A 20,670-nucleotide genomic window follows, 5' to 3' on the forward strand; every position below is an offset into this window, starting at 1 on the left:
TTCCCCCACTCCTGAGAAGGGTGCAGAGGGCTTCCTGCCTTGGCGACTTCTCATTTGCATTTGCTTCCAGGGTATTTTTAAAAAATTCTTCTTTAATTTCCTGTTTGACCCATTCGTTCTTTAATGGGATACTCTTTAACCTCCATGCATTTATGGTCCTTCCAAATTTCTTTTTGCAGTTGACTTCAAGTTTCATAACATTGTGGTCTGAAAACATTCATGGCATGATCTCAATCTTTATGTGCTGGTTAAGAGCTGATTCTGGAGAATGTTCCATGTGCACTAGAAAAGAATGTGTGTTCTGCTGCTTTAGGGTGAAATGCTCTGAATATATCTGTTAAGTCCATCTGACCCAGGGTGTCATTTAAAGCCCTTGTTTCCTTGTTGATCTTTTGCTTAGATGACCTGTCCGTTGCTGTGAGTGGGGTGTTAAAGTCCCCAAAAGCATTGTTGTTGATGAATTTCTTTAATTTTGTTATTAATTGGTTTATGTATTTGGATACTCCTAAGTTAGGGGCATAAATATTTACAATTGTTAGATCTTCTTGTTGGATAGACTCCTTTATTATGATAATATAGTGTCCTTCTTCATCTCTTAGTATAGTTTTTGGTTTAAAATCTAGATTGTCTGATATAAGGATGGCTACTCCAGTTTTCTTTTGATGCCCATTAGCATGAGAAATGGTTCTCCATGCCCCCCTCCTCCTACTTTCAATCTGGAGATGTCTTTCAGTCTAAAATGATTCTCATATTGATGGGTCTTATTTTGTTTATCCAACCTGATACCCTGTGTCTCTTGATGGGAGTATTTCGTCCCCTTATATTCGGAGTAATTATTGAAATATATGAATTGAGTTCCATGATATTACCTGTAAAGTCCCTGTTTCTGTAGATTGTCTCTATTACTTTTGGGGTCACTCTCTCTTCAGAGTACCCTGTTTAATATTTCTTGCAGGGCTGGTTTAGTGTTCACAAATTACTTTAGTTTTTGTTTGTCTTGGAATCTCTTGATCTCTCCTATTCTGAATGACAGTGTTGCTGGATAAAATATTCATGGCTGCATATTTTTGCCATTTAGTTCATTGAAATACCATGCCAGTTCTTTCTGGCCTGCCAGATCTCTGTGGACAGGTCTGCTGCCAGCCTTATGTATCTACATTGGTAGGTTAAGGGCCCTTTGTCCCAGGCTGCTTTAAGGATTTTCTCTTTATCTTTGTAATTTGCAAGCTATGCTATAATATGTTGAGGTGCTAATCTATTTCTGTTGATTTTGAGGTGGATTCTCTGTGCCTCCTGGACTTGAATGCCTATTTTCTTACCCAGATTAGAGAAATTCTCAGTTAAATTTTGTTCAAATAAACCCCTGACCCTTTCTCCCTTTCTCCTACTCCTCATCTTCTAGGACTCCTATAATATGGATATTATTTCTTGTGATCTAATAGGTGTCTTTCCCTCTTCAGCTTCCTTATTTTCCATCATTTTATCTTTTATATCACTAATTCACTCTCTTGATTTGTTCGTCCTCATTTTTTTTTTTTAAGATTTTGTTTATTTATTTGACAGATGGAGATCACAAGTAGGCAGAGAGGCAGGCAGAGGGAGAGAGAGGGGGAAGCAGGCTCCCTACTGAGCAGAGAACCCGATGCGGGGCTGGATCCCAGGACCCTGGAATCATGACCTGAGCTGAAGGCAGAGGCTTAACCCACTGAACCACCCAGGTGCCCCCTTCACTTGGGACTGTATCTCTTTTAGTTTCAGCCTGACTAGATTTCAGTTATTTATTTCTACAGTAAGGTATTCTCTAGTGTCTTCTATGCTTTTTTCCTAGCCCAGCTAGTATCTTTATAATCATTGTTTTAAATTATACTTCAGACACCTTACTTATATCCACATTGATTAAATCTTGGCTGTGAGTGCTACCTCCTGTTCTTTCTTTTGGGGTGAATTTCTTCATCTTGTTATTTTGTCGAGAAAAGAAAAAAAAAAGGAAGAAAGAGAAAACAGCAACAACAACAAAAACAAAAAGCCAACAAAAGAAACCCTAGATCCTGGGTGTATTTTCATCTGCTTACAAAAAGAAACTAGATCCCAAAATAAGAAAGAAAAATGTATATGTATGAGGGTGTGTGAGTGTCTATGTGTGTGTATGTATTTGAAAATAAAATAAAATACAGTGAAAGAAAACAAAAAAAAATACATAAGATATATATAAAAATTAAATAAGAATAAAAAAGAATTGAAAAAAGAAAATAACTGGGAAAATAATACTAAAAGCCGAAGGAATAAAAATACAAAGAATGCTGTATACTGTTTTCCCCAGGAGCTGAAGCTTTGCAGCCCTCAGTGATCAATAAACTTGTGAGCGAGTTTGTGCTGGTCTTCTGGACAAAGAGCCTGTTGCTCTGATTCTCGTGTGGACTTGAGCTAATAGAAGTGCACCTCCAGTGAGCAGAGAGGCAGGACTCTGTTTAAGCAGCTCCAGATTACAGCAGGTGCTGCTGTTTTGCTCCCTGACTGCTTTCAGCACCGGATGAATATGGTGATGCCCTGCTCTGGAGCCCTGGAGCTGAAAGCTCACATCCCCTACTGTTCAGTGTGCCCTTACAGAAGAGCAGTTAATCACCCTTGTCTCCCCCATTTCTGTCAGAACTCTGTGTTCACCTGGCTTGTGATTGAGTGTTTTTATCTCAGGCACCCACCAAACCTTACCCACTCCTGTGGCATGGACTGCTCCATTCCACCCTGGGGGAGGGGGTGCTTGCTGTGGTTCTGCTACTAGCTGGGCCCCTGTCCAGAGAGTGTCACCTGACCATGTGGGGGTTTGCAGTTTATGGCAACACTGAGGAGAAAGCTGGCACCTAGACTCATTGCTCTCAACCAGCTCCCCTACTGTTATCCTTGGGAGTTCTGCTGCTCTCAGCCTCCCTCCCCATCCATTCTTTTTGTGACCCCCTGAGACCACGCTGTCCCACCTGGAATCCCACCCCACTTCACCGCTTGAGTACCTTTAAGCCAGGGACGTCCCCCACTGTAGGGGACTTCTACAAGTTCTTATTTTGCTCCCCGCTGGTTATAATACTTTGTGGTAGCCTCCTTAACCAGGCTTCCCCCTGCCCCCACCATATCCTCAGATACATAGCCCTGGATTCAAGTCTCCACACCTATCTTCCAAATGGTGGTCACTTTTCTACTGGTAGACTTGCAGCATTTATTTTTTCAGATTTCTGGTTGATTTCTCAGATGTTCAGAATGATTTGATATCTAGCTGTAATCCAGGGACCATAGAAACTTAGGGTTTCTACTCCTCCACCATCTTTACTGCTCCCCCAAATTCTCATCTTTTATTAACAAATAATTTCGAATAAAAGATGGGTTATAGTTTTTCTCTTTATTATTATTTTTTTTTCAGTTGGCTCCACACCCAGCATGGAGCCCAACATGCGGCTTGAACTCACAACCCTGAGATCAAGACCTGACCCGAGATCAAGAGTCCGATGCCTCACCAACAGAGCCACCTAGCCTACCCCTCTTTTTTATTATTTTTAAAAGAGGTAAAATATAACAACATTCACCATCTTAACCATTTCTAAGTGTATGTTTCAGTGGCATTAACATTTGCAATGCTTTACAACCGTCATCGCCACAGAACTCTCTTCACCTTATGAAACGGAAACCCTGTACTCCTTAAACATTAGCTCCTCACCTCTTCTCCCCATCTCCTGGCAACCACCATCCTACTTTCTGTCTCTGTGTATTAGAGTGGTATTAGACTATTCTGTGTCCCTCACCACTGTGGAATCATAGACTTTGTCTTGTTGTGAACTGGCTTATTTCATTTAGCATAATGTCCTCAAGATTCAGCCATGTTGTAGTGTGTGTTAAAATACCCTCCTTTTTCAAGGCTGAATGATATTCCATTGTGTATATGTATACATACCACATTTCATTGATCCATTCATTTGTCGATGGGTGCGTGGGTTGCTTTCACCTCCTGGCTACTGTAAAAAATGCTGCTGTGCATGAACATGAGTGTTCAAATACCTCTCTGAGACCTTGTAGGCATTTTTCAGAGAGTACACCCAGAATTGGAAATACTGGATCACATGGTGATTCTGCTTTTAATTTTTGGGGGGAATTGCTCTGCTGTTTTCCACAGTAGCTTGCATCATTTTCCATTTCCACCGCAGCTCACAAGGGTTCCAGTTTCTACACATCCTCGCTAACACTCATTATTTTGGTCTTTTGATAGGAGTCATCCTAATGTGTGTGACGTGTTGTGTCATTGTGGTTTTGATTTGCATTAACTTAAAGATTAGTGATGTTGAGCCTCTTCATCTCTGTGTTGGCTATTTGTATATCTTCTTTGGAGAAATATTTATTCAAGATCTTTGTCCATTTTTTTATCTAGTAGTTTGGTTTTGTTACTGAGTTGTAGGAGTTCTCTCTATATTTTGGATATTAATCCCTTATTTGCTATACGACTTGCAAATATTTGCTCCCATTCTCTGTGTTGCCTTTTCACTCTATGGTTTGTGTCCTTTGAGGCACAGGTTTTCTTAACTTTGAAGTAGTCCAATGAATTTTTTTCTTTTGTAGCCTGTGCTTTTGATGTTAAACCCAAGAACTCATTGCCAGATCCAATTCGTATTTTCTTTGAAGAGTTTTATGATTTTAGCTCTAATACTTAGGTCTTTAATCCTTTCTGAGTTCATTTTTATATGTGGGATAAGGTAGGGACCAACCCTTTCTTTTGCATGTGGATATCCAGTTTTCCTAACACCATTTGTTGAAAAGACTGTGCTTTGCACATTGAATAGTCCTGGCCCTCGTGTTGAAAATCATTTTACCATTTATGGATGGGTTTATTTGTGGGCTTTTTATTCTGTTTGTTGGTTTATATGTCTGTTCTTATGCCAGTACCACACTCTTTTGTTTACTGTAGTTTGGGAGTAAGTTTTGAAATCAGGATGTCTTAAGGGTTTTATAAATCGTTCATTGGAACTGACCCTCCATAGCCTAGAGGTTCCAGGAAATGACTATTTAAAACCAAACCCTCAAGTAAACTGAAGTGGTCTTTACTCACACCAGAAACATTCACTAATATTTTTCTCTAACTTTGTATTAGTTTCTAGCTGAGTATTGACCCTCCTTTCCATAAGGATTTCCCGTTCATGTAAAATCTTTGGTGCAATTTTCATTCCACATGAATTCAGGTGCAGCAAAGCCTTATTTGGTGGCTTCCTTGTGCTTTTACTTTGCCTTTTTTTTTTTAAAGTAAAATTTTACTCTTTTAGGAAAAAAAAAACCATAATTGGATATCAGGAGGCTTGGGACCTTTGATTACAGTCAACACGTGTTACAATCCAGTACTACAAGGTGTGATTTTCCTCCAAATATAATGAAATTTTTAGAAAGGCAAATAATGCTACAGAAGCTATATTTACAATAGATTTTAAAAAAAAGTTATGTCTTTGTTTAGGATCTATCTGAATATATCTTCATTTATTGGGAAAGAAAAATAAAGTCTCTTGATTCAGAAGTGATTAACTTTGGAAATGTGAAGGCTATTGCCCCTGGGCATTTATAAGTCTACAAATTAGTCTACACCAACGTGCTCCACTGCCAGATGTCAAATAAAAGGGGTACCAATCAGTGACCAAACAAGATGGTGAATTAAATTTGCATGAGTAATGGGGCGCCTGGGTGGCTCAGTGGGTTAAGCCTCTGCCTTTGGTTCAGGTCATGATCTCAGGGTCCTGGGATCAAACCAGGCATCAGGCTCTCTGCTCAGCAGGGAGCCTGCTTCCCCCCACTCTCTCTGCCTGCCTCTCTGACTGCTTGTGATCTCTCTCTCTGTCAAATAAATAAATAAAATCTTTTAAAAAAATTTGCATGAGCATCTATGTAAACAAAGAACTTCCGATAACAGAAATACCCTAAAACTCACTGAATCCTACAACCTAACTTTACAGAAGGGGAAACTGAGTCCTAGAATAGTTAAATTATGTGTCCAAGCTCTTGTAAATAGCACGCTTATCATTTGGGGCTGCTAGCTTTGCACTGGCGCTGTGCTGTGTGGGGCCTTTGTTTTTTTTATTTTTTTTTATTAATTTTTTATTTTTTATAAACATATATTTTTATACCCAGGGGTACAGGTCTGTGAATCACCAGGTTTACACACTTCACAGCACTCACCAAAGCACATACCCTCCCCAATGTCCATAATTCCACCCCCTTCTCCCAAAACCCCTCCCCCCAGCAACCCTCAGTTTGTTTTGTGAGATTAAGAGTCACTTATGGTTTGTCTCCCTCCCAATCCCATCTTGTTTCATTGATTCTTCTCCTACCCACTTAAGCCCCCATGTTGCATCACCACTTCCTCATATCAGGGAGATCATATGATAGTTGTCTTTCTCTGCTTGACTTATTTCGCTAAGCATGATACGCTCTAGTTCCATCCATGTTGTCACAAATGGCAAGATTTCATTTCTTTTGATGGCTGCGTAGTATTCCATTGTGTATATATACCACATCTTCTTGATCCATTCATCTGTTGATGGACATCTAGGTTCTTTCCATAGTTTGGCTATTGTGGACATTGCTGCTATAAACATTCGGGTGCACGTGCCCCTTTGGATCACTACGTTTGTATCTTTAGGGTAAATACCCAATAGTGCAATTGCTGGGTCATAGGGCAGTTCTATTTTCAACATTTTGAGGAACCTCCATGCTGTTTTCCAGAGTGGGGCCTTTATTTAACAGTTGCTGAGATGAATGACAGTTATGTTTTATTTTATTTTATTTTATTTTTTTAAAAGATTTTATTTATTTATTTGACAGACAGAGATCACAAGTAGGCAGAGAGAGGGGGGGAAGCAGTCTCCCTGGCTGAGCAGAGAGCCTGATGTGGGACTCAATCCCAGGACCCTGGGATCATGACCTGAGCCGAAGGCAGAGGCTTTAACCCACTGGGCCACCCAGGTGCCCCAAGTTATGTTTGATTTTAATCTCAAATCATTAGTGCCTCTTTATTTTCTTTCAGAGGAGAAAACAGTCCGATCTAGAAGGAAAGACATTCTGTGTTTTTATTTATTTTTCTGAGATAATGTAATGTAAATTGTCCTTTTATGACCAAGTTATTGTTAGACATTGGGATCATTTTCGTTTGTTGCCCCCAATGTATGGGCTGCGCTGCTTTCAAACTGATGAATTTCTAATTTTTTCAAATTAAACAAGTAAAAATTTAAGTTAAAAAAAACAAAAGACCGATCATCATTTATGCTCTTTTGCTCTTGATGTCACAGAGCATGTTAGATGAATAAACTCTGGCCATAAACCGCTCTGTAAAAGAATGATCCAGAAGAGCTGGACTCTGAATGTGAGGAAGTTTTCAAGACCTCGTGCAATTAATTTGGCTTATCAGTTTCTTTCTATGTGTTTTTGTTGATGTATTTCTTTTCTTTTTCTTTCTTTCTTTTTTTTTTTTTTTTAAGATTTTGTTTATTTGACAGACATCACAAGGAGGCAGAGAGGCAGGCTGAGAGAGAAGGGGAAACAGGCTCCCCACCGAGCTGAGAGCACGATGTGGGGCTCGATCCCAGGACCCTGAGATCATGACCTGAGCCAAAGGCAGAGGCTTAACCCACTGAGCCACCCAGGTGCCCCGATGTATTTCTTTTTATGCCCAAGAGTGATACATGATTTTTTAAAAATGTCTAACTAAATGGAATGGAGATTTTCTGATGAAAATAAAAAGTGCTGTGATGAAAACTGTAGTTCCCACTATGTTGGGAACTTTATCTACTTCATTCCATTTGGATCTACTACATAGTTTGTGAACTAAGTGCCATGAACTCCATTTTATAGATAGGTAAACAAAGTGAACTTGTCCCAAGTTACAAAGATAGTAAGTGGTGCCTGAGCCAGGATTTGCAGCCAGGAGTAGCAGATTGCAAAGTGTCACTGGGACTTTCCATGACTCGTCCCCAGCATAGCCCAAAGCCACATCCCTGATGCTTTTGCTCCCTGCAGATGCTGGGCAGGGAGAACCTGAACCCCAGGAAATATGCACATCTGGCAGCCAGTGCTTAGAACGCACCAAGCAATGGAATATGTGTGCTGTGTACGTTTGGAGGAAAGACGTCTATTCAGAAAGCTGGGACCTCAGAGGACCCCTGAGAGTGCAAGGGAAACTGAGGCCCAGAGAAGCCACAGGCATTGCCTGCTAGCATCTGCGAGTGTGTTCCAGGCCTCCTGACTTTTCTGACTCCTGGGGTTTCCCTTCTCCTTCTTCACAGCCGAAGACCAGCAGTGGAAAATCCAGATCTTGGATTAGGGAAAATTACAAAAGTCAGAAGGTAGGAACAGATGAAAGAAAATTTTAAGTGACTAAAAGGAGAAAATCAGGTCCCACAATTGATCTAGTGAGGGCGCTAATGGGACTATTTTGGAGGACTCACCCACTTAGATCACTGCAGAGCTGTAAAAGGAGAGCTGGTTAGGGCGCCTGGGTGGCTCAGTGGGTTAAAGCCTCTGCCTTCGGCTCAGGTCATGATCCCAGGGTCCTGGGATTGAGTCCCACATCAGGCTCTCTGCTCAGCGGGGAGCCTGCTTCCCTTCCTCTCTCTGCCTGCCTCTCTGTCTACTTGTGATCTCTGTCTGTCAAATAAATAAATAAAATCTAAAAAAAGGAGGAGAGCTGGTGATATTCTTTGCATTTCTGGGTCTGGAGAAGCAGCGTCATGCCTAGGAGGGCCCTGCAGTGAGGATGGGAGAGGGTCTGATTTCTGGCTTAATTCTCATTGAGATCAGCAATTCTCATTGAGGTCAGTATTCAGCAGATGGGAGCTCCCGTGTGTCAGGCACTCCAAGCCCAGACAGAAATAACAGCAACAATGACAATAATAATAATAGTAACAGTAGTTAATCTTGGTAACTGAGTGTTACCGTACACCCGAGTGTTAGGGGTCACACAGCTAAGGGCTCTTCTTATATTGTGAAGGATTGGGATAGATTCGAAACAAGAGAACAGCAAGATCAGATGTTGATTAGGGAGTCACGTTCAAGGAAGCTTCCAGGTGGTTTTTCAGATTTGTGTCTAAACACTGCCTGTCCCACAGTTCTTGCATCAGTAGAGCTGAAGCTCAGACTGGTGTAATTAACTTGCTCAGGATCCCAGGATTAAAAGACAGGGATGCAGGGATTTGCATAAGAAATGTAATTCTGCATTCCAGGACCCCTGTTGTCTCTTAGGTTGAAAACCATTTATTGTGGCTGCCCTTGTCAAACTGTAGCCCAACAGGGAGGCTCAGAGAAGAGTCCTCAGACCCAAGCATTAGAAATATGCATATTTTTACATAACCAAACATTTAAAGATTTTCTAAAATAAAATCTGCTGGTGAGCAGCCCACCTCTCAAAAGTATCACAGCTGGGGGGCACCTGGGTGGCTCAGTTGGTTCAGCGTCTGACTCTGGTTTCCACTCAGGTCGTGATTTCAGGGTCCTGAGATTGAGCCCTGCAACAGGCTCTGTGCTCAGTGGAGAGTCTGCTTGTCCTCTCTCTCTCTCTCTTTCTCTGCCCCTCCCCCCACTGATGCTCTCTCTCTTTCTTAAATAAAAAAATCCCCCCCCTTAAAAAAAAAAAAAAAAGATTTTATTTACTTGACAGAGAGAGACAGTGAGAGAGGGAATAGAGGCAGGGGAAGTGAGAGAGGAAGAAGCAGGCCCTCCCGAGGAGCAGGGAGCCGGATTCTGGGCTTGATCCCATGACCTGAGCCAAAGACTGTTGCTTAATGAACTGAGCCACCCAGGCTCCCCACAAATGAATAAATAAATCTTAAAAAAAAAAAAAAAATCCCAAAAAACCCCTACCACAGCCATCGCTGACTGAACTCAAGTTAATGCAACCGATCTGGGTTTTTATTGGGACCAGCATATTTTGCGCCCCTAGGGAAGGAACACACCCCCGTCTGAAGTGTGCGGAAGCACAGCAAACCCAGCTCAATTCCAGAAGTCGGAGAGTTTGTCCGAAGAGGCAGTGTTATGGCTTCTGTGCTAGTAATACTACCATTACTGGATAATACCTTTTATTCCTGATTACGAAGGCCACCCCCACTCGTGTCCCGTTTGAGCAACTCAGAAGATAAGAAACCCTGAAGCTCACGGGTTGAATCCTAGGACCCAAAGGTCATGTAACTGAGACCATGCCTTGTTCATGGGAGTGATGTTTTCTTGAGAAATGTCACCCACCAGGCTAACGTTGGATGGCTGGAAAGCTGCATTTGCCTAGAATTCTGTTAAAAAAAGAGCATTAGCACAGGACAGCCTAGGGCTGTGGGCTGAGAGCACTTGACATCAAGGTCACACATTTGTGGTTTTGAAGAAGTAGTGCCTTCCTGAGGAGTCACTGGTCCGGGGTGCTGGTGCTTCATCCCTGCTGGGACATCATGTGCCCTGCCCTGCTCCTGATCCTGCTCTGCACGTACTCTCTCTTATGGCACAGACGACCCAGTGTGAGTGAGGGCTGTCACCGCGAGGCCACCATGAATCGGTGCACTGGGGGTGAGGCATGCAGCACTCCAGGAGGTGGTGCTGAACCCAAAGGCTGGGGGGAGAGGTGGTAGGGTGTGGGAGCTTAAGTCTACGTTCTAGTGGTGATTGTCTCCACTTACTAGTGCTGGTTGTCTCCACTTACTAGTAGTGCTGGTTGTTTCGGCAAATCAGTGAACCTCTCTGAGCCTCGGTCTCTTCCTAGGTGGAGTGGGGATAAGAACAGCCCCTGCCACGAAGGAGAGTATCCAAAGAGTTCTGCATGTGTAGGACCTCACTTGGAGGGACAAGTTCTCATGCTCGGCCCGCGCTGTAAGGATGATACTAGAGGTCCTGAATGGGGAGGCAGGGCCTTCGTTCGGTTGACTTTGGGTCTCCTCCTGCTAGGGAGATGGAAGATGCCTGCCTCTTGGTCAGGTGGTTGCACTGGTTAGGAGAGACCGAGCCAGTATACCTCCCACTTTTGGGAGCTTAACCCAAAAGTGAATGTCTAGCCAGTGTGTGTGGGGAGCGGGGGTGGCACTTCTTTAGCCCGTTCCCACCTTGTAGACTGTCATCTGGAAGACACAGTTTCGAGGATTATAGCAAAAGGGGAGAGGGGTCTGGAGATGGTTGGGATGAATTTTAAATAGTTTGCCAGACAGAACCCAGCCACATAGGCTCTCCCCAAATGCAAGAACCTCAGGAATAAAAGGCACAGGGGGAGCCCCTCTCCCACAGGAGCTGCCCTGTTCTAGAACTTGCTTATCGTATTATTGCCAAGAGAGACCACACTGATGGTGATTTTGATTAGGTGACTTTCTAGAGGTTGGTTTCTGGGGAAAAGCGTGACCTGACTTTGGGGATCCGTTTAAAGAACAGCCATTCTGTAGCACTCTGGACATCTTACATCTGTCCGCATACCCCTCACCATGATTTTAGGAGGGTCAGGAGACTACAGAGGAAGAGGATGTGCTGCTTTCCTTTTTCCCCAGGAAAAGTATTTCCTGGTACTCACCTGCAGCCAATCTTCCTTAACCCTATGCTTGCAGTCACGATGCTACTTAGAGCTAAAACACACTAATGCAGATTATTGATGACCCAGCTTGTCAAACAAAGGTTCCATTTCTCCTGATAGATTGGTTTCTAAGGTAGGGTGGCAGAACGCATTTTAAATAAAGCCCTGTGGAAAAAACCTGTTTAATTCCTTGAGGTTTTAATGCCTAAATGGTTAGCCATTCTTTATCTGGGCCCTGCATGTGACCAGAACCCGCAGGCCCACATGAGATAAAATAGATACAAATTTATAGGAGAATTATTCAGGGGCGCTTGGGTGGCCCAGTTGTTAAGCATTTGGCTCAGGTCATAATCCCAGGGTCCTGGGATCGAGCCCTGTATCAGGCTCCCCACATGGCAGGGAGCCTGCTTCTCCCTCTCCCACTCCCCTTGATTGTGTTCCCTCTCTCACTGTGTCTCTCTGTCAAATAAGTAAGTAAATAAATCTTTAAAAAAAGAATTATTCATAAAATATCCTATGGATTGATCACACTAGACTGGCTTATCTTTCCCACTAAACATCTTGAGGGAAGGGTCCAGATGGCACTTGCCTGTCCCTCGCCATGGGCCTAGCTACCTAATCCAATGTTAGGCACGAAATGTATATTTTAGAATGGTGATTATTGTAAAATAACGAAGTTTAAATATAGCGGTTGATTTGATTCCCGGCTGTCTCCAAGAATTCAAAAAAGCAGTGATCCTTCTTATAAATATTTATCTTTTTCTCCTGCATTCTAAATGCTTCACTGGTTTCCATTAGGCATGCACTTTGCATGGCTTCTTCTAAAACATGACCCCGGTTGGCTATCCTTGCTTAATCATGAAGAGGGGCCCCGGCTGGCACATGGGTTTATTTATTTCGTGGTCACTCTCAAGTATTTCGTAAGCTGGGGTGGCAGCTCCCGGCTGTAACAGGAGGGGAACCTGAGTGCCGGCTAGCTTTGTGACTGCATGAGGGAATGATTAGATAGCCTTTGGTCATTTCCACTTCTCCACATATGACTACTTCTTCAGTATGTGACCTCACCAAGAGCTCACAGCAAAGAGGCTACCGGTGGTCTGTGTTCAGTTTTCTAGAACCCCCATGGTGGCAGTGGAGGGGAATTCTGTAGAATTCAGGTCATCCTGCCTTACTTCTCCATCCCATCATAAAACAATAACTTAAACCTTCCATGTTTCACAAGGTTTACATTAATGTGGTTTTCTTAACCCGAATTCCTCCTCGTTCATTCTTTCCACAAGTATTTACAGAAAAGCTACTATGTACACAGGCCTTGGCTGTGGAATGTAGAGGGGCTGTCTGACCACTGTCCCTTTAAATCAGCCCATGGCTGCAGCGGTGGCCCTGAGGACAGAGAGTACTCCAGGCTGTGCCCTGCACACTCCCATTAGGACCTTCTTCTGTGCATCTCTGGACCCTTACTTCCAAGTCTCCTCTCCTTTTCACCCTGTTTGCATCAGTGACCCGGTTTGGGGCTGTCTTCCTGGCTCTGAACTGTATGTGGAGGCTCTGAGAGGCTGGAGAAGAGGAGCCAAGCTAAGAGGCCCTCTCAGTCTGGCTTCCCCTTGAAGCAGGCCTTGAGCAACGATTTCAATGTAAGTACTTCATTTGGGGGGTGGCCCTGGGAAGCACTGGTAGGGGAGTAGGAGGTGCATTGTTGGGGAGGCAGCCAGTCCACGGTATATTATCAATCAAATCAGCCCTGTGGATAAGAGTTTACCATTTTCAGAGCATGAACTCTGACTCAGTTATCCTGCCCATTAGGTGGGGGGGCAAGGGGGCTGGGTTTTTCTATCTCTCAGAAGTCATGAATGAGGGCTGTTGGGGTGTGGAGGGAATAATGCCCAGCTCTTGAGACTTGCTGTGCTCCTAGCTCAGGCAGCGTCTACCCTCTACCATGGGGACCTGGAGTGAAAAGCCATACATATCTGAGTAAAGCTGGACTCAGTAAAGCTGAGTAAACCAGGAGGGCTTTGCTAGAGCCCAGAGAATTACCTCCGTTTGAAACTTGAAAATCTCAGGGCAACCTGAAGCACAAGTTCAGCTTCTCCAGTGACTTCTACCTACAATTTCATTCTTGGTGGCAGATGCTGTCAAGGGCGCAACCCTTTGCTAATAGAGTTGGAGAAAGTTTGTCAGTTTTGGTGATGGATGTTGATATGTAAGAGTAAGAGTTAGCTTTGGTGTACGTTAGGGCATCAGAAAGTATTTTAAGCAATTGGTTTCTTGTGTGTGCTTGTTAGTTATTACAGAGTTCCTTGTTTAAAAAATGTACAGCTATGCTGAGACATTCCTGCATTGTGGAGAGTACATAGGTCCGGGTAAAATGGGTGTGTATATATATATATTTTTTAAATGGGTGTATATTTAATGCAGTGAATGACATTATTATTTAAACATATAGAACTCTAAGTTGTAGTAGCATAATAGTGATTGCCTAAATCCAAATTTTTGTATACCTTTTCCCCCAAATCCCTCAAAATCAACAAACAGAGCAAATAAAAGCATCTTTTACACATGCCTCTAGTATTACTAGGAGGCGTCATTTTACAAACTTCAAGTTATCTGTTACAGAGGGAGAAAAACACCCAAGTCCAGGCCGACACCTCTGGCGCCCACCCATCAGGAGCACTGGATAGACAGTGAAGAACAAGTAAAGAATAGGACAGGAACTGAGGAGCCTGGGGTGATGCAGCCCATCCAACATCACCTCTAGAAAGTCAAGTCCCATGCCGAGTGTAAATACTTAAATGCTGGTGGGACGCATAGGGGTAGTCCTGGGAATGATGAGGCTTCAAGACAGAAGCGGGAAACTTGGAAGGGCACTTACTGCTTGGAGACTGGACGATGTGGAGAGAGAATGAAAGGGATAAAATTAAGAGCCCCCCAGAGATAAAAAGGAATCAAAATCAGAAGAGACCCTCGCCCCCAAAACTGTTTCCTGTTTCCTAAGGAAACTGCACTTTACCACGTCAACAGCAGAGGGCGGGTTTGAACCAACAAACTTAGGTAACCACCCAAAGCCCTGTTTCTGTCTCCATGAACTCATTGCTGGTCCAGAAAGGAAGTATTGTCAGAGGAGGAGAAGACAGAAGACAACATGCAAGCAAAGCTGCAGTCAGACGAAAATAGTTTGAGAATCAAAATATTTCAGAGGATGAATTATCACTCTGTCTAAAAGCACGCAAGCATACACACACACACACACACACACACACACACACATACCCCAAAGTAGAAGAAAACGGTACAGTGTTTAGCATTAATTATCCTGAGACAAGCATTTTCACATTTCACATATATATTCATATGTATTTTTCTACATATATATCCATATATGTGTGTGTGTATATGTGTGTGTATACATACATATTATATTTTGTGTGTTTGTGTGTGAATGTATATATATATATTCCGAATCAAAAATTTGAAAAATCAGAACTAAAATGGACAAAACCTTGGAAGATGTGAAATGAGAGTTGGCTGAACTTGAGAGAGGAGATGAATTTCGGTTTGCAGATACTAACTGGACAGCAGACTGACCTTTGTGAGTTACCCCTGTCCATCATCCATGGTTCTTTCTTTCCTGAGCTCCAGGACAAAGCAAGTATCCCTTGCCCATAACTACTCTCTTCCAATGGGAAACATTTTGTCAGGCCAATCTTGTTGATAGTTTTAACTTTCCAAGTTCTCCATTAAATGCCACTCTAGGAAATTCCCAAATATTTTCCAAGGGTGATTGGATTTAAGTGGTATTTATTAAATAGATGAAATCTTTGAAGGACAGCATCATCTGTCTTGATAAAATGTCAGATTTTCAGAGATAACAGACATTTCAGAGATGTTTCTAAATTGCAATGAATGATCACAATAAATATGCCATATTTTACAGTTCACAAAGTAATTTCTGTATACTATGTTTATCTTTAAAGTTGCATGTTTAAACAGATGGTGATGGTTTCTTCCCCTCCTCTTTGTAACCAGAACCAGATTAGAAATGCTTTCTCTTGGTTTACATATCTGAAAAATGAGAGTGGCATGGGTTCCATCATACATGACATTTGCAGTACATGGCTAACTTAAGACTGTGGGACACATTGTATTTTTCCAGAGATGGCTACGTCATTGCCCAACCCGCGTGTTCTCTTAGCCAGCTCTCCATCAAGAGGGAAATCTGATCCCTTTCCTGTGTATCTGGATACATTTGTGTCTCACTTGTAACAGTAGAATGTGGCACGAATAATACTGCATTACTTCTGAGGATAATTTGGAAGAGATAAAGCAGGTTCCACTTTGCTTTCTGGAACATGCTTGCTGGAGCCCTGAGCTGCCACCATGCTGTGAGGAAGCCCAAACTAGCCCCTGGGAAGAGACCACATGGTCTGAAACTTTAGGAAGTTAGTTGACTCTAGGCCAGTCTCAGGCTGTGCCAGCTGTGCCTCACACCCCCCACCCCCACCCCACCGCCCTTTGTTCTAGTTCCAACAAACATCTGGCTGCAACCACATTCAGAACTTTGGGCCAGAACTGCCCAGCCAAAACCTGCCTGATTTCCAGATGCTCCGAAACCATAAAGGTAATAAAATATTGTGTTTTAAGTCAGTAAGTCTTGTGGTGATTTATTATGTTGTAAGAGCTAATGATTATGAACAAAGCCTCAAGGAACAAGGACTTTTTCTATGCCTAATACTCTTTGCAGTGGCTTTGTTTTGGATAATTTTTAGAGACAGTTGATAGACTAGAACATAGACTAGAACACCTCTTTAGATTTTGCATATAAACTAACCTATCCATTGAGAAACAATCGAGCTCTTTTTTCAGGTAATTATCTTTTGTAGTTGCAGAGCTTTCCCTGTTGCTTTTGGTGGAAGTAAGTGATAGGACAGAATGCTGGAGAGAACTGTTTACTTTGTTCTGGAAGGGGATAAAACCTTAAGAATGCAGGAATTAAGAACATGGTGGCCATTTTCAAGGTTTTCTGATGAGGCCCAAGTTCAGTAGCTTTCCTGTTGACCACATGGTGAGCATACCTGTCCAGGCGGCTTAGGCAATAGTAAAGAGAAGTGACCTCAAACAGAGGGCTGGGGCAGGAAGATTTGATTCCTAATGATATAGTGGCTGTGTTACGGAGTCAGACAGTCTGGTTTGGATGCTGGCTCCCTTGCATAATGGTGGTGTGGCCATTGGGTAAATAGCCCATTTTGCTGTGTCCCTGTTACCTCATCTGTTGCTACAAAGGTTGTCACAAGGATCGAGTGAAGTAGTACCTGGGAATGGCTAATACAATGTCAGGCATATAGTTAGTACTCAGTGCTCTCAGGATTTTAACTTCAGATCCACAGACCTAGATCTAGTGAAGGGGAGAATAAAACATGGGAACTAAGAACCATCCAGAGATTAATGTTTGACTCAAATGTGTGTTTAGTGGCAGCCACAGTACTGCCCGTGTGGTAGACTAGGATTAAAAGGCAACCACCTTGGAGGGCCTGGGTGGCACAGTCAGTTGAGCATCTGACTCTTGGTTTCAACTCAGGTGGTGATCTTGGGATCATGGGTTTGAGTCCTGTGTGGGGCTCCATGCTTAGCGCTGAACCTGCTAAGGTTTCTCTCTCCTTCTCCCTCTGCCCTTTCCCCACACTCTCTCTTGCTCTCTCTCTCAAATAAATAAATAAATCATTTAAAAAAGAAGGTCAATCACCTTAACCATCCATTTTATATGAGCACTGAGACAAGGAAGAAGAAATAAAAGTTATTAAAATTAGAAAAGAATAATTAGAAGTGTCATTCAGAGATTAATATACTAGCAACAGTTAGAAAAGTTAACAAAGCATATGGTTTGCTGTGTAAAAAGTACCATGAAAAATATCTAGGAAAAAAATTTAACAGCAGGTGTGCATGAATGCTGCACCAAAAAGTATAAAACATTGGGAAAAATTAAAATTAAGATCTTAAAAAAATAAAAGCATATACCATGTTCATGAATTTGGAATACTCAATATTTTAAAGATGTCAGTTCTCCCTTAAATGACATATAGATTATTTGAAATTTTAATTAGTGTTCCAGTAGGGGTTTTTCCTATAAAAGTTGAAAAGTTGATTACAAAATTTAAATGGAAATGAAAAGTAATTATAATACACAAGGAAATATTTAAGAATAACAACAAATCTGGAGGTTTCATATTACCAGTTTTAAGACTTGCTCTAAGCCTAGGTAATTGAAATTGTAGCATTGAAACAGGGATAGATAAATCAATGGAACAGAAATGAGAGTCCAGAGACAAACCTACAGATATATAGTCACTTGACTTACAAGAAAGGTTACCCTACAATTAAGTGAGGGAGAGGAGAGTCTTTTCCATAGTTGATGTGAGGTCACTTGTAGGCTTGTAAGGAAAAAAATTAAGCTTGATCTCCATGCCATACACAAAAATTATTTCAGGATGGATTATAAACTTAAAACTATCAACAGCCTAGAAGAAAACATAAGAGAATATCTCGGTGACTTTTGAGAAGGCAAAACTTTTTAAAAACAGAACTGATAATAAAAGAAAAAGATGGATAAATTTGACTTCATTAAAATTACTTTTGTTCATTCAAAATGCCCTTAAAAGAGTAAAAAATGCAAGCCACAAACTTTGAAAAGGTACTTTTTTCGCGGCGGGGAGAAGGGGGAAGATATTTGCAATCCGTGCATCCAATCAAGGACTCCAGTCCAGAAGTATGTGTATATGTATTAGACAACTCACTTTAAGAATGGACAAGAAGTGTGCCTGGGTGGCTAGTTGGTTAAGCTGCTGCTTTAGGCTCAGAGCATGATCCCAGGGTCCTGGGATAGGGCTCTATATTGGACTACCTGCTCAGCAGGGAGTCTGCTTCTCCCTCTCGCTCTGTCTGCTATTCCCCTTGCTTGTGCGTGCGCGCTCTCTCTCTCTCAGTCTCTGTCAAATAAATAAATAAAATCTTAAAAAAAAAATAGACAAGAGACTTGAGCAGACACTTTCTAAAGGAGGGTATCAGAATGTCTACTAAACACATGGAAAAATAATGTTCAGCCAGAGAGGGTCTCATCTCAACCAAATGCTGTTCTCACCAGAGAAATCAAAATAGCAGAATAGTAGATCATGATACACCCACCAAGATGGCTAAATTAAAATGACTGACAACATACCAACTGTTAATGACAATGTAGAGAATTTTAACTCTCTTACGTTGCAGGAGAGAATATAGGTTGGTACAAGATTTCTGAAAGAGTGTTTGGCTGTAGTGACTAAAGCTGACTATATATCGGCCGTATGGCAGAGAGAGTATACTGTGAAGGTGACCAACAGAAATGCGTGCTTGTGTCCACATGTATTTATTTATGATAGCCAAAGCCTGGAAACTTCCATCACCTACATAATGATGGGAAGGTATGAACGAACTACTGATACATAACAACATGGATGAACCTCCCAGACATAACATTGACTTTAAGAAATCATAAGAGTACATATTGTCTGGTTTCATTTATATGAAGTTAAAAAACAGGCTAATCTACTCTATGCCACAAGTCAGAGTTTGGGGGCTACTGAATATGGAAGGCTTGAGAGAACCTTCTGGAACGGTGTGAAAAATCATCAAGCTGTATCCTTAACAATTGTACTCTTCACATGTGAGAGCTGTATGTACTTCAATAATATATTTCCTCTTCCTTATCTTTTGTTGTGTGACTGTCTTTGAATTTTCTTCCTATTCTTTTATGACATTCCTGTCTCCAGTAGCTTCTTTTCTCTCATTTTATACAAAACTCTTTCCACAGTTCTATTATTTTCTTTTGCTATAATCTGTCTTGGGCATTTAACCTGTGACCTCACCTGTCTGCTTTCTGTAGGGGATCCTTACCCCATATGTATTTTGCTCCAGTCTGCCTCCTCCCATGGCGTCACAGTGTAAGGGCCTATTTAGCCAGAGCGGCCCCACCTCGGTTGAACAGCCATTTTGTTGTTTATGCAGTAAAACTTAAACTGACCCTGCCCCTCCTCCCCGGGGGAACTTACTTAAAAGCAAGTCCGGGAAACCAGTCCCAGGTAACAAAGCCCAAATACAAGGGTGGGTCAGATCAGGTAGAGATAACAGAGCCCGGTTGCTGGGATAAGTCAGGTCAGGTGGAGACATCCAATCAGTGGGGCGTGCATACTGTCTCCCTAGCTACCTAGGAGTGTGGGCCCCCCCTTTTGGGTGCCAATTCTGACCAAGGTGATAGGCTAGTTCAAGTAGCTACTATGGGGTGAATTGTAATTTAATTGGCCACCTGTGTGGGACCTAGCATGACTGTGGAGCTTTCTCTGTGTGTTACAATCTCATTGGCCACCCGTGTGTGGTCAGGCCCAACCACATGGTCTTTCCTCTATAAAAGTTAGTCTGTGAGGCTGAGAGGGGTTGCCCTCTCTGTAAGAGGTGGCCCCGACCAGTCCATTTGATGGTCGGTTTGATTCTCGACGCTTGGCGCAAAATAAAACTTTGCTTGACCTTCACTTTGTATCAGTCTCGCTCCTTTAATCACGGACCCATTATTGGGGGACCCAACAATAGAACTGATAGGAACATCTAACTATTATCTAGCTCACCATCATATGCTTCAGTCCCCTCAGTGGCATCCCCTGGGGTGATTGTCCAGTCTATGCTTCAGTTTCTTTCTTTTTTTTTTTTTAATTTTTTTTTTTAATTTTATTTGACACAGAGAGAGATCGCAAGTAGGCAGAGAGGCAGGCAGAGAGAGAGGAGGGAAGCAGGCTCCCCACTGAGCAGAGAGCCTGATGCGGGGCTTGATCCCAGGACCCTGAGATTATGACCTGAGCTGAAGGCAGAGGCTTATCACTGAGCCAGCCAGGCACCCCTATGCTTCAGTTTCTTGATGATGAGGCAATCCCCCTTATGATGTACAGGAAGTCCTTACCTTGACCTGGAATGTGCCTTCCCCTAAAATCTGTTCTTTGGTTCCTAGGTCTACCTCTTACCTGTTAGTGGTCAAGTGTGAGTCCTCTTTGCCAAGATGGAAGGAGGCTTTCCTGCTTTTCCTTTTCATCAGGTCAAGCATTCAAAGCTCC

General features: G+C 42.4%; 1 protein-coding gene across 5 annotated transcripts in view; it reads left to right on the forward strand.

Annotated features, from left to right (window-relative positions):
* Positions 1-20,670, forward strand: part of RIN2 (Ras and Rab interactor 2) — a 229,791-nt gene that overhangs the window by 13,079 nt on the left and 196,042 nt on the right. The window contains exon 2 of one of the 5 annotated variants that reach the window (XM_059134159.1): positions 3,410-3,551. The exons of 3 other annotated variants lie outside the window; for them this stretch is intronic. The gene's annotated coding sequence lies outside the window, so the exon portion shown is untranslated. Of the gene's footprint in view, positions 1-3,409; positions 3,552-13,161; positions 13,180-20,670 lie in introns of those variants that run through there. One more of the 5 variants, XM_059134160.1, reaches the window with a different exon arrangement.

The sequence above is a fragment of the Mustela lutreola genome, chromosome 9 (assembly GCF_030435805.1).
Source record: "Mustela lutreola isolate mMusLut2 chromosome 9, mMusLut2.pri, whole genome shotgun sequence".
NCBI classification, from domain to species: domain Eukaryota; kingdom Metazoa; phylum Chordata; class Mammalia; order Carnivora; family Mustelidae; genus Mustela; species Mustela lutreola.